The 12820-nt window shown below is 39.7% G+C and overlaps 1 protein-coding gene and 1 pseudogene across 1 annotated transcript in view; both read right to left on the bottom strand.

Moving 5' to 3' along the window:
* LAMA1 (laminin subunit alpha 1) overlaps positions 1-12820 on the bottom strand; it is a 145490-nt gene that overhangs the window by 105266 nt on the left and 27404 nt on the right. The window lies entirely within an intron of this gene.
* On the bottom strand, positions 10120-11031 carry LOC137776820 (syntaxin-17 pseudogene; annotated as a pseudogene).

Below are 12820 nucleotides of genomic sequence, written 5' to 3'. Positions count from 1 at the left end.
GAAAACACGGAGGCCCAGCAGGGCTTTCCAGCTTTGGCCAGACCCCCTCTCCACCTCAGGAAGATGGGACAGGTCTCCCCGACATGGCCCCAAAGCCCACACTTTGCCCTTCTTCCCTCAGTCCCAGAGAATGAGAACATTTGAAAGCTGAAAACATTTGAAAGCTTCTTTTGACTTCCTCTCTTGGTCCTCACGTTGACCTAGGGTGCCCAGTAGGTCCAGCAACGGTTAGCAGCATACAGCCTGACAGCCCTCTTTTCATCCCTCATCGTGAGAAAACAGTTCAATTGCACCTCAGAAAGTAAAACGGGCCCCTAATCATTAAGCCTCACAAATCCAACCGGCGACACCGTCTAGAAAAGCTGTGCAAATCTGCACTTGACTAACTCCATTAAACATTAACCTGTGAGTTATACATTTACAGCCTCTAGACACAATAATTATGTGTTTCTTTCACTAAATCTAGCTGAATCGTTTATAGTTTTAGCCCTAGAGAGATTAGAAAGCATTTTTTGTTTTTGCAAGATTTCACTCAGTACCTGGAACCTTGGTCTACATGCTATTTGAAGATGCTCATCTTTCTTTAGGTACCTCTAACTTCACTGAGCATCTATCATTTGTCAGGCATCAAGCTGACACATCATCACATTTAAAGCTTTTTTTAAAACGCAATATCTGAACAAAGGTCTTATACAGGAAGGCTTTTGTTTATTTAGAAAAATGTGGTGGGAAGCTAAGTTGCGCAGCTGCATGGAAAACAAGATGGCGGTTCCTCCAGAAAGAAACGTAGAATTATCATGTGATCCAGCAACTCCACTGTGGGTATATACCTACAAGAACTGAAAGCAGGGACTCAACAACAGATATCTGGAAACAATGTCTATTGAAGCATTATTCACGGTAGCCAAAAGACGGAAACAAACCAGATGTCTACCACGGATAAATGGCTAAACAAACTCTGGGATACAAGGGAATATTATTCAGCCTTAAAAAGGAATGAAAGTTTGATACCTGCTACAACATAGATAAAGCTGGAGTTATTATGCTAAATGAAGTAAGCCAGACACAAAAGGACAAATACTGCATGATTCCACTTACATGAGTTACCTAGAATAGTCGAATTCATCGAGACCCAAATTAGAATTGCGGAAAACTGGGGCTGGGGAGGGGAGGGAGGACGGGGAGTTACTGTTTAATGGGGACAGAGTTTCAGTATGAGATGATGAAAAAGTTCTAGAGAGGCATGGTGGCGATGATTGCACAACGATGTAAATGCACTTAATGCCAGTGAATTGTACACCTAGAAATGGTTTAAATGGTAAATTTTACGTTATGTATATTTTACCACAAGAAAAAAAAAAGATGTGAAAATAAGGAGAGAAAAGTGAATGATACAGACTCAACTTTCTGTGGAAGATGGAGATTTCTAAATTGAACATGACGAGGGACTAACCCTGCAGAAGCCAACCGAGCCATCTGGAGGGCAAGCTAGCAGCTCAGAGGGGATGCGTGAGACCCTGTCTTTCCCATGACCCTATTTCTGTCAGTTTCTTACTAAGCTCTAGTGAGGCCTGATGACACGTCACAAAATACAAAATTGGAGCCCAAACTGTTAGGGTCTGAGAGTGAAAGGAGACCCCTGAGTGACGTGACTGAAGACCCTCAGCTCAGAGGGCGGCCCCTCCTCCTGGTGAGGTTGACTAAGTGCCCGGCTGACCTCTGGGCAGCCCTATTGCTGGCCTGGCCCTGGAGTCTGGTACGGCATTGTAAATGATCCTAAATGGTGAGCATCTCAATGGAGGCCTAAGAAACAGTTATTTCATGGGCTTTCTTGTGCTTCTAGCACCTGAAGAACAAAGATAAATATCTTCTGATTGTATGCCATAAAATAGAGAAGACAAAATTTTAAATTATAAGACTGACAATTCTCACGGTCACCTAATTAGGGGGGAAAAGGTATTGGACAGTATTAAAACAACACTAGATAGGTCACTTTATGATTTTACTTTTAAAAAGGTGATTAAGAATAACTCAAATTTGATTAAAAAAAACTATTATAGAGGGGGTATATGGAAACTCGAGTTTCCTGTAAATCTAAAACGTTGCTCTAAAATAAAGTCTATTAATTTAAAAAGACACACAAAACAAAGGAACAGAACTATTTACACGTTATAATAGTTATCAGTTACTCTGAGAAAGCTTACACCCCCCTCCAGTTGGCTGCACAGAAGCTAATAAGTGGTTTTCAGGCTTCACCAAACTTCTCAGCTATGTGGGCTTAGACAGCTGTGGCATCCCAGCTAATTATCTGCAGGTTTTAAATTGACCTCACAGTTTTCCCAGGCTTCATTTCCGGACCTTATGGGGCATGGAGGCCACCAAGCCGGGGCGAGCCGGTGCTCTCCAAGTATCTGTGCAGAAATTTCAAAGGAGCACAGATCTGAATGCATTGGCACAAGCAGGCCCAGTCCCTAAAGAGTTTCCACCTTTGTCACCACTTTGGCAGCTTCATCACCTCCCCAAGGCCAATGCTTGCAGAGTCAGACTTCCAGAATTACTCCCCACCCTCCTCCCAAAAAGGTAGTGATTGGTGATGAACAGATCTGAAATTTCTTACAATCCAGAGAATTACGGAAGGAGATTTAACGTTTCCCATGATTCAGGCTTAAAATGATAAATCCAGCTGTGTTCCCTACACCCCACTGCATTATTCACAACGAATACTGTGAGTATGGATCTACATGTTATTCCGATTTCTCACATTGTTAAGTGTGAAATACCAAATAGAAAAACACTTTATAAAATGCACAATACAGATGTAAGGTAACACTGTCAGATTTGGAATCACTTTCCCTAAGTGCCATGGTTATTCTGCTGACAACTAGCACCTCTCAAGATGATGATATTTACAGTTCATTCAATATTTTTCTCATTTGTTATGACTTGAAAATTCTGTCCTGCCTCTTACACTGATATTCAAATATCTAAAACTGTCACCACCATTTGACAAAGCATTTGCCTCATCAGAGATTAATAATCATGGCATAATTTACACATGTGAAGGTGATAAACAAGACCAAACAAATATCGTCTAAGCATCTGAACTCAGCCCAGTATTCCCAAGTACATGTTCAATACAGTGACAAAATGTAAATAAATGAATATATGTTATATCAATGAATGAATGAATGAATGAATAAATTCCTTGCTATTCAATTAACAGAGAACAAAGAAAGAAAGAACCTTTTAGTCTCCATGCTGCTGAGAGGTTGTGAGACACACTCTTTCATTCACTGTTAGTGAGTATATAAATGGAACAATATTTTTGAAAAAAAAAATAAAACAATAAAAATTATGTTTCAAAAATGTTTAAGCTCTGTTTTTTTTTGTTTGTTTTTTTGGTTGTCATTGAATGAATGAATTTATTGCATGTTTCCTTATATAAGCACCACTCAGCAACATAATAAGCGAATTCAGTAAGCTTTACAGAATTTGTAGAAATTCTCACCATTGGGGCTTTTTTTGTGCTGACCCTTGCTAACACCAAGGGTTTTAACAATAAAATGGAAAACATCTTTAGGGGGTTAATTAATGAAACCTTGGTAAACATCTTTTTTAGTGATTAACCTTAATAAAAGACAATCTGAAGTACTTGAGAAATGTATGGATAACATGTACGTACTCTTGAGTAATTTCCTCAAATATGTATTAGTCAAGTTTCTCACAGGAGCTGGACAATGGTCCGTTCAAGTCTGGAGTATCTATGCTGCTAAATTAAAATCTTCATGCTTTGGCTATCCAATGCACAGGTGACAAGACTGACGTTGTTTTGGAGGTTAAGAAATTGAATGTAATTTCCTCTGAGGGGACAAAAGATTTCTTCTCCTTAGGAAACAACTTTTAGACTTGTTCAAGAGCTTAAACAAAACTCAGCTGACCAGTTCTGTAAAATGTAGTATCACAGAAATTGCTTCAGTCTGGAAAAAAATGTAAACATAGTTTATTACCAGTTTGTACCTTCACCATAGAAAAACCTTAAAATCATTCTTGTGCAATGTCTGATTTTCAGTGGCATTGTCGGATGGTTGAGTGGTGAGTCTGAAGAGACAAAGCTGGGGCCAGTATATGGAAGGCTGAACTTTATCAGGTATTCAACAGGATCTGCTGAAAATATTTCAGCAGAAAAATGAAAGACGGTTCTTGTGGCAGTGACGTGAGGAATGGCCTAAAGTTGGGGAAGATGAGGTAGCGGATGTGAGGTAATAAAGTCTTTTACTAGAGTGATGGCTACGAATATATTTAAGAAATGAATGCAACTAATATTCAAACAATTAACAAGACCCAGTAAGAGGCTAGATATAAAGAATGGAGAATCCCTGACTAGAATGGGAGAAAGCAGCCACCCCTGAGTAAAAGCTTACTATAAGAGACAAAGCCAAAAGTAGAACTCTGATCTCCTGATTCCCCATCCATTTCTCTTTCCACTGTAGCTGTTGACTGATTTGGAATGCTAAGGCTGGTCTGAAAGACCACAAGCTTCAGTAGGCAACCTGATATGGCATAACAAAAGCTCAGTTAAATTACTTTGAGGATTTTTTTTTTTCTTAGACCATGGTTATAATTCTAGCTTTTGTGCTAACTAGCTTTAATCTTGGGCAAATCATTTGCCTTTGACACCTCTTATGTTTTTATATGAATTTATTTCTTTTGTTAATATTGCACAGACGTTTTTCTTAATAAATAATTAAGATAATAATAATTAATAATAATTAATTTTCTTAATAAATAATTATTGTTTTCCACAATAAATAATTTCTTTGAGGGCAGTAATATGGACTATATGTGGATCTTTTACCATTGATTGTTTATAATACCTAAGAAGTGTCTCTGTGAAATGGTGTCAAATTAATGAATATAAATAGTTGAGGACATCTTGTTAGAAACAACACGAAATGCTAATAAAAACACAAACAGAACCTGAACTGTTCACATTAATTTAGGCTAGTGGGGAAGCTTCCCTACCTTTTATTAGGCCTCTGACTACTTAAAAAGAGTTTCTAGCATTCATAAGTACCTGATAGCCACCGCCATGTTATACTTTATTATGAGAAGAAAATGTCCATTTCACAGGAGAACCATTTCCCCACGCTCTTCTTCAACCTTCCTCCCAAAGATTTCATGTGGCAGCAACAAAGGGCAAGGGGGACCCTGAAAACGACCTTTCCGTTTTTAAGTTAACACAAAGAATGGCTTGGTTTGGCTTCTGTGACTTTCACTGGAGAAAAATGTTGTACACTATATATGTAAGTAAGTTTCCTCAGCTTCTTGTGATTGATAGATAACGCCAGTATTCAGTCCTTACTCCTCTGCAAACTACTTTAGGGCACTTACAGGCAGGCAGGTAGCCCACAGAGGAAGGCTTTTGGATTCGCAGAACTCTCCCTATACAGCACTCGGCGTCAGTATAACCTGAAAGTTCTTGCCCCAGGAACTCTGGCCAGCACACCCTTTTCTGGGGCTCCTTAGTTTATTGGCTCCAGCATAGGTGGGTAGGAGAGCTAAATCAGCTGAAGAAAAGCAAAACTGAGGAAGGAAGAGAGGAGAGGTCATAAGGACAAGGGAGCAGAGTCTGTGACTAATAAACACTGAGATGGCGTTTTTATGTGATTTGTAATATGTCTTTAGAGGCAATTCCAAAAGAAATGTTTCAAAAATATTCTAAGTAATACTAGCATCACTACAGTAAGTGCATGGCCTCCCAAGGGTACCATTTTAAAGGATTCTATGAGTTATGATTGTTTTAAAAAATATTAGAGTTTATTTTAAAATTCAATATAAAAGCACTGCTTAAGTGATGGCTGTGACCCACAAATACAAGGAAGTTTGCAGGATGTGTGGGTGGGATGGAAACGCTATTAATTTTATAGTCTAAGGACTAAATTCAGCGCTATGTACTTCTGCACCGGCCAGCATTAAAAACTGAGGCTGCTGGACATTTGGTGAGGAAACACAAGATTTTAAGAAAAGTGCAAATGAACAGCATGTGTAATTTCAAAGCAAGCCTGCCTTACAGAATACATGGGTGTTTGGGTGAAGCAGAGTGAATAGCCCATCTCAATTTTAATATACAGAAGCAACACAGTATGAGAGTAACAGAAGTTTTTGTAGCTCAACAGACCTAGTTTACATCCTGGCTTCACCCTTTTGTAGTTGAATAACCCTCTGCAAATTATTTAGCTTCTCTGAGACCCAGTTTCCTTACCTGTAAAATGTCTAGTGAAGTGCCTGGCAAACAGAAAATATTCCATAAATATCAGTTCCTCTGTAAGGGTGGGTTTTTTTTTTTTCAAACTAAGGGTCATAACCCTTTGGTAGATTATGAAATCAATTTAGTAGGTTACAACTAGCATATTTTAAAAACTGAAACAACAAAAAACATCAGAGTACACTGCACATAATGGTTAAGTATTATTCCATAATGCATATGCTGAGTTTTGATATAAATGCATTTTTTACTGTGGATTACAAGCAAAAAGTTTCAAAGTCTCTGTTCTACAGAGAAATTCTCAGATTATTATATTAAAAAGGCTTTAGCAGTGCTGCCTTTATCCAAATGAGACTCTGTAAATTTTAAGAACTTAAAGTGTTCCTTACCTTCTAACTTGTTGCAGTAAAAATAAGACATGAATCATAGAGAAGATAAATTTAATCTGGTACTGTAGGGCATTAAATTCAATTTTAAGATTGGTTTCTGTGTTATACTGACTGATTTATACTTCTAAACACTTTATAGTTTATAGGTATATCATTTATAGTTGATTAAACACATCTAGAAATTTCTACAAAAAGTTGGCTATTAGGTTCTATTATGGGGAAATTAGATACAATTTCTAAATAATTTTAAATTATAAGACTTTTAAAAAGGATTGCAACTTGCCTAAGCATGAAGACTGCTAGAGTAATATTCCCATCCTGATGAGTAGTAAAAATCAAAGGCCTATTTGAGCACATACAGTGATGTCCCACACTGGCTCAGTAAAAAGGAGAGCTCCCAAAACAAAATGTGAGGGTCAATAACAGGCCTCTTTTCTCCTTCAGGTCTTGATGTAGAGCCAGCCTGACAGCAGAATGAGTCCCTAGTGCTGTTAGGATGGTGAGCTAGCCAATTTTAGGTTGGCAGAATAGGAATTTTAGGTTGGCTGAAGGGTAGCATACTAGAAATTACAGAATTCAATGATACAGCTGAATCTTGATATAACTGTATCTTAAATTTATAATTTTAGCTGACCAGGCCAGATTGGCTATTATTAGAACCCATGGGACTGAAGTTTAGGAATCTTGTTTTAAATTAGCGCCCTGGGCAATTCTGATCCTCATTATGGTTTGAATGCCCTGTGTTAAAGGGACAGCAAGGATCTGAAAATATAAAAAGATGGAGTTCAAAAGTACTTATCCCGGGCTTCCCTGGTGGCACAGTGGTTGAGAATCTGCCTGCCAATGCAGGGGACACGGGTTCGAGCCCTGGTCTAGGAAGATCCCACATGCCGCGGAGCGGCTGGGCCCGTGGGCCACAACTACTGAGCCTGCGCGTCTGGAGCCTGTGCTCCGCAACAAGAGAGGCCGCGATGGTGAGAGGCCCGCGCACCGCGATGAAGAATGGCCCCCGCTCGCCGCAACTAGAGAAAGCCCTCGCACAGAAACGAACACCCAACACAGCCAAAAATAAATAAATAAATAAATAAATTTAAAAAAAAAAAAAAAAAGTACTTATCCCAACCTTACAGGTATCCAATATCAAATACTGGATCAGAATCTGACACTCAGAGTACTTCCTTCTTGGTATTAAAGATATGAGTCAGCAGGTAGCAATACTTGATGTTTTCCAGTTATTTAAGAACAATAAGAAATGGTGTGTTGCTTCATTGGAATTCATTGGTGAGAAGCAAAAAGTATGAAAGAGAAAGGTCTCTTTAGATTAGACATAGAAGTAAAAGGTAGCAATCAATAAAAGTTATTAAGAGTAAACTCAGCAAGAGAGAAGTGATAAACCATTCAACTACTTGATGAATCCATTTGGCTCCTGAGCAGAGAGTTCACACCTTCTGTGGTGTAGGTGCCCTTTCCTCTGTCCTCAGAAAAGAATAAAGAATAAGGCAAAAGGTGGTTCCTTCCTATTTCAAATGAGTTGAGAGTACAGGATAAGTCTGCCCATAATCTTAAGTTCTTTTTTCCTAAGTTTAAAACTTTTCTGCTATTTGAGATAGACATTGGGTTGGGCTGAGCCATGCTTGCTGTCAATGTCAAGTGTTGAGATTAGCACCACAAATCCTCCACCAGGACTGAGTCTTGGCATCAGGCTTTGTCCATCATCAACCTTGAATGGGAGAAAAGGCAGGCATGAATGCCATTCTTGGGGAGAAACAGCAGCTGTGCAAGGTGAAAGAAATCACAGGAGACAGCAAAGCCTGGGGAAAAGGATGGTAGTAACAGAAGTGAGGTAGAAAGCTAGTTCTTAGCTCCTCCAACTGCCAGCTGAAGAGCCTTAGGGTCAAACACTCCCTGCACAGCAAGTACATGAGCCCCCTGAAATTGTAAGATGCCCCAAGAAATGATCTGGTGTTCCCCCCTTGCTTATTTTTTAGCTCAAACTCTAACAACATTGAAAGTATTTGGAGATCGACACCTCTCTTTCTCTCACTTTCTTTTTTACCTAGAGGTTACAATAGAGGATGAACAGAGATGGCAGCCAATACCAAAAAAACCCCCAAAAAAACAACAACAAAAAACAAACAAAAAAAACCAAAACAGATTATGAGAAAAGTCTGCATTACACATGGGTAGAATTCAGCCCATAAGTCAAAGAACTTTTCAAAATTACAACGGAGGGAAGGCAGAGGGGACTAGATATTTGAGGTGCTAAGAGACAGGCTGTTAAAGTCCCCCACTATTATTGTGTTACTGTTGATTTCCTCTTTTATAGCTGTTAGCAGCTGCCTTATGTATTGAGGTGCTCCTATGTTGGGTACATATATATTTATAATTGTTATATCTTCTTCTTGGATTGATCCCTTGATCATTATGTAGCGTCCTTCCTTGTCTCTTGTAACATTCTTTATTTTAAAGTCTATTTTATCTGATATGAGTATTGCCACTCCAGCTTTCTTTTGATTTCCATTTGCATGGAATATCTTTTTCCATCCCCTCACTTTCAGTCTGTATGTGTCCCTAGGTCTGAAGTGGGTCTCTTGTAGACAGCATATATATGGGTCTTGTTTTTGTATCCATTCAGTGAGCCTGTGTCTTTTGGTTGGAGCTGTATAAAAAAATAAATTAAAAAAAATTCAAAAATTCAAAAAAAAAAAAAAAAAGAGACAGGCTGACAGAGCAAGCTTAATGACTGGCTTTATAAGTCTACCACTTGAGACTCTGTGTTCTTTATTTACAGAGAGGCAGAAAAAAGAGTTCAGAGAAGAAGCCAGTGTCACAAATTAAGATATCTGAAAGAGAAGTCAGGCCTTTCTTTCCATTTTCTTACACTATCTGTTTCCTTCACTTGAAACTATTGTTAGACCAAATTGCAATAGGGTTCACCAAATGGACTCCATTATGCAATTCAATTGTGCCCCTTGCTAGATCCTGATTTCCCTATTTGATACAAAAAGCTACTGAACTTCCATTCTCTTCTCTGCTAAAATGCCTAAATAATCTATATTTAGGAGATAAAGAAGCATATTTACAATATGCTTAGCCTTGGAGTCTCCATGTCAGGGTTATGGAAGAAACTATTCTGAAAAGTGTCCTTCCGTAACCCAACATGTTCACACATCACAAGTCCTTATCAAAGTTATGGGTTGGGTTTTCACATTTCCAGGTAAAAAGTCTGCTCCCTGGCAGTCCTTAAACTTTACCTGACAAACACTGTACACCCTCAGTCCAGGCTCCTCAGTCTCTAACATCCCCATTAACACCCCAGAAAACAACAAAATATATCCACTTATCACAGTTCAATCCCACTTGAGCATCAATAGCCACTACTTCAATATAATCATGTTCCAAAAGCTGATGAGTGTCCAACAGCAGCAAAGGATAGACATGTTGGCACCAATAATACTGGTTTGGTTTTTAACTGCATTTTTTGTCAGTTTGGCTGGGAAGATTTGGACAGCTGGAAGTGAGCTTCTCCATCATTTTCTGTTTCTTTCTTTGTAACAGTTTTCCACCTGTGAAGCCCACCACCCCACCACCAAGCGCAGCTGCAATTCCTGCCACTTTGAAGCCTGCAAGGAGGCCAGTCGGGCCCCCACCACTCCTCCGATGAGTGCACCTGCCACAGGCAGAGCTGCCAGCTTGCATTTTGCAGCTTTCCCCAAGTTTTTGGTTCCCTCTTCAACACTCACAGCAGCACTGTTGACATGGTCTTCAACACTGTCAATCTTCTCCTGCTGAGAATTCACTAGGAGAGAGAAATCAGTGACCAGTTGGCTAAGTTCAATTAAGTCCGCTTCTAAGGTTTCCCATGATTCTGCAGCATTTTGAGCTCGAGGAATTTCAGGCAACACATATATCTGAGTCATACTCTGAGGATCAGCTTCATCTTCAGTAGCGTGAAATGTTCCACCAACAGTCATGGATCTGGTCAAAGAAGGCTGTAATAAGGTTTCTTCATCATTAAGTTGTTTCTGAAGTTCTTCTACAGATTCTAGATGGAGTTGAAGAAATTCTGCTGTGGGGTGCTGATGCTTCTTCTTTCACAGGATCTATCATTCTCTTCAGAAGTCCTAGGTCATCCCTTTGGACTTCCAAACAAAGCTTCTCCATTTCTCGGATACTGGAGTGGAGCTGCTGAACTGTACGTCCTGCATTGATATGCTCTTCACGCAACTTGTCCCAGATTCTGCGCCTCTGATACTTCTCAATATTTAGCTGGTGCTTTCTTAACCTCTCCAGGTCTGTTGGGATTACTATCTTAGTAAATTTCTGAACAGCTGCTTCAAGACGGTGTAATTTCACTTTTTCTTCATCTTCAGACATCCTAAAAAAACGTTGTGTCTCTTCTATTTGCAACAACTACCTTCTCCACTCAGGTAGAATAACCTGATGCCCTGCTTCCTGTGGGGCGCCCCTCCCGCGCGCGGGGCTGGCACCCAGCCCACGTTGCGGCCAGGGCCTTATGCCCCCGAGGCGGCCTCTCGCGATCCTGTTTAAGCTCTTTGACCCAGAAATCCCATTTCCTGGAATCTGCGCTAAAACATAATCAGCACTGCAGCCGCAAAACTATTCAGATGTTTGTTGCAGTGTAATTTATAAAATTACAATCACCTTAAATGTTCAACAATGTGAGCAGGTTAAACAAATCTCTGTATACCCAGATGATGACACATTATTCTGCCTTTAAAAATTATTGCAGAAATTTAGATGCCAGCCATGAAGAAGAAATTGGTACTGCCTGGCCCTCTGGCAATAAACAACTAGAAACCGGACAGAAGGGTTTTCTACTGAAGCCACTTTCTAGGCTGGTGTGTCAATGTCTCACAAAGTTAAATGTGCACACGTCCTTTGGCCAAGCAATTTCACTCCTTGAGAAATAAAAACATATGTCCAGAAAGACTTTTATAGAATGTTCACTGCAGCTTTATTTACAAGGGACAAAACTGTAGCAACTAGTAGACTAAAAAGTTCTGGAGATCTAATGCACAATATTGTGATTATAGTCAACAATACTGGATTATAAACGTCAGAGATGGAATTGTTTTCAATACAGAAAAAGAAATGATAATTATGTGATGTGATAAAGGTGTTAACTAACACTGCTGTAGTAAGCATATTGCAATATATAAACCCATCAAACCAACGTGTTTTGTACCTCAAACCTACACAACGTTATTTTCAATTATATCTAAATAGATGAATAAAACAGAATAAAATAAAATAGGCACTGATAGAAGAAATTATAATAACCCTAACACCCTAACAAGAGGATGGATAAACAAAGTTTGGTATATTCACGGAGTGAAATATTGCTCAGAAATAAAAGGAACAAACCACTAAAAGCAACAATGGGGGAATCTCGCAGACATAATGCCAAGAGAAAGAAGCCAGACACAAGAAAAACAGGCTGTGCGATTGCATTTATATGACGTAACATAACAGGCAAAGCCAATCTAAGTGAAAAAGTATTCAGAACAGTGGTTCCTCTGGCCAGTGGGTGTCGGGGAGGGGAGCTGGTGGAGAACTGAACGGGATGGACACAGGGGAACATTCTGGGTGATGGAAATGCTCTGCATCTTGATAGCGGTGAGGCTTATACACGTGTCTGTATTTGTCAAAGTTCATCCAACTATCCCCTTAAGATCTTTGCACATCACTGCATGTAAATTGTATCTCAGTAGAAATAAAAAATGAAAGACAACTGTTACGATCACACTGGATGCACTATTTTAGCTCCACAAACAGGCCTTTCCTGTGCTGCTCTCTCCCAGGCACCTTTCCTCACTCCCAGCTCCTTTCCTCCACCTGGTCCTACATTCGGGTTGTTTCTCTGATGCTCTGAGCTGCCCTTCCTATGTGTGTCCCATGCCTGCTCAGCTCCCCTGACCCCCATATCAGGCAGCAGAAGGGATCGGCTTACCTGCCTCTTTCCCCAGCTAGCCCAGAAGCCCCTGAAGACCACGGTCAGCCTTAAGCAACAATTTAAGTACAGTGATGATACCAACATTTATATGGAACCTACGGCTTGTTGAATACTTTCCCTGGATGTCGCTACTGTCTTGTTCATCAAGGAATCCTGAGACCCCTGCCATCAATAACCAGACATTACGAA

Source organism: Eschrichtius robustus, chromosome 14 (genome assembly GCF_028021215.1).
Source record: "Eschrichtius robustus isolate mEscRob2 chromosome 14, mEscRob2.pri, whole genome shotgun sequence".
Taxonomy (NCBI): domain Eukaryota; kingdom Metazoa; phylum Chordata; class Mammalia; order Artiodactyla; family Eschrichtiidae; genus Eschrichtius; species Eschrichtius robustus.
The sequence above is the reverse complement of the archived record's forward strand: the minus strand, read 5'-3'. Positions and strand labels throughout refer to the sequence as shown.